This window comes from Cebus imitator, unplaced genomic scaffold (assembly GCF_001604975.1).
Source record: "Cebus imitator isolate Cc_AM_T3 unplaced genomic scaffold, Cebus_imitator-1.0 Scaffold199, whole genome shotgun sequence".
Taxonomy (NCBI): Eukaryota; Metazoa; Chordata; class Mammalia; order Primates; family Cebidae; genus Cebus; species Cebus imitator.
In genome coordinates, this window is record NW_016107514.1 from 3,851,746 (window position 1) to 3,853,689 (window position 1,944).

A 1,944-nucleotide genomic window follows, 5' to 3' on the forward strand; every position below is an offset into this window, starting at 1 on the left:
GAGATCAAACCACGGCACTCCAGCCTGGGAAACAGAGCAAGAGTCCACCCATTTAAAAAAAAAAAAAAAAAAAAAAAAAAAAAAAAAAAAAAAAAAAAAGTGAAAACACAAAACACAGAAAGGAAGAAAATATTTGTGCATTACATATCTAACAGTCTGTTAACCACAATGTATAACTCAACAACGAAAACTACAAAATGGAGAAACAGCTAAACATACACTCCGCCAATAAGACATCCAAATGGAAAACAGGCACATAAAAGACGAACAATATCATGATCATTATGGCCATCTAAACTGAATGACATACTCAGTGTCATACTCAATGTCATACACAATGACATATACAATGACATACACACACTTTGCCAATAATACATGCAAACAGAAAACAGGCACACAAAAAGATGATCACTATCATTATCATTATGGCCACCTAAAATGAAACAACAATATACTCCCTCACACACACCAGAAAGCCTATAATCCCAGAAATGTAAATTAACAAGTGTTGGCAAGGTGAGAGAGAAATTGCAGCCCTTAAATACTGTATGGGGAACAGAAATGGTGCAGCCTGTTTTTAGCATAGTTTGGTAATTCCTCAAAAAGTTAAAAGTGTCTGGGCACATCAGTTGATGCCTGTAATCCCAAAACATGGGGAAGCTGAGGCAGGTGCATCACGTGACTGCAGGAGTTCAAGACCAGCAAGAACGGTATGGCAAAACCTCCTCTCTACTGGAAATACAAAAATTAGCCAGTTCATGGTGGCACACACCTGTAGTCCCAGCTACTTAGGAGGCTGAAACAGGAGGACTGCTTGAGCCCACAACGTGGAGGTCACCGTAAGCCAAGATCAAAACCCTGCACTCCAGCTAGGGCGAAAGCACGGGACCCTTTCTCAAAAAGGAAGGGGCAGGCATAGTGATTCACACCCGTAATCCCAGCACTTTGGGAAGCTGACGCAGACAGATCACTTGAGGTGAGAAGTTCAAGACCAGCTTGGCCAATATGGCAAAACCCCATCTCTACTAAAAATAGGAAAATTACCCGGGCCTGCTAGCATGCACTTGGAATCCTAGCTACTTGGGAGGCTGAGGCAGGAGAACGGATTGAACCCAGGAGGTGGAGGCTGCAGTAAGCCCATATCGAGCCATGGCACTCCACCCTGGGTGAAACGGCAAGATTCCATCTGAAAAAGAAAAAAAGAAAGAAAACCAAAATGCCTGGGAGTGGCAGGGTGCAGTGGCTCACATCTATAATCCCAGTAATTTGGGAGGCTGAGGCGAGCAGAGCACTGGAAATTAGCAGTTTGAGACCAGCCTGACCAACATGAAGAACACCTGTCTCTATGGAAAATACAAAAATTAGCTGGTCAGAGTGGCCTACGCCTGTAATCCCAGCTCCTCAACTGGCTGAGGTAGGAAGATCACTTCAACCCCGGGAGGTGAAGTTTGCAGTGAGCCAAGATGGTGCTGCTGCACTCCAGCCTGGGCGACAGAGAAAGACTCTGTCTCAAAAAAAATTCAAATAATTTCACACTAGAATAGTTATACTAAAAAACAAAAAAAGGAGTTGACAAAGATGTGCAGAAACTTGAACCCTTAAGTACTGCTTCTGACAGTATTACATGGTCCAGCCTATGTGTAAAATCATTTGGCGTTTCTTCAAACAGTTGCAAATAGATTTGCCATATGACTCAATGATTGCATTCTTTGGCATATACCCCAAACAACTGAAGACAGGCATTCAAACAAAAGCTTGTATGCTCTTTAAATGTGTCAAGGGGCCGGGCGCGGTGGCTCACGCCTGTAATCCCAGCACTTTGGGAGGCCGAGGGGGGTGGATCACGAGGTCAAGAGATCGAGACCATCCTGGTCAACATGGTGAAACCCCGTCTCTACTAAAAATACAAAAAATTAGCTGGGCATGGTGGTGCGTGCCTGT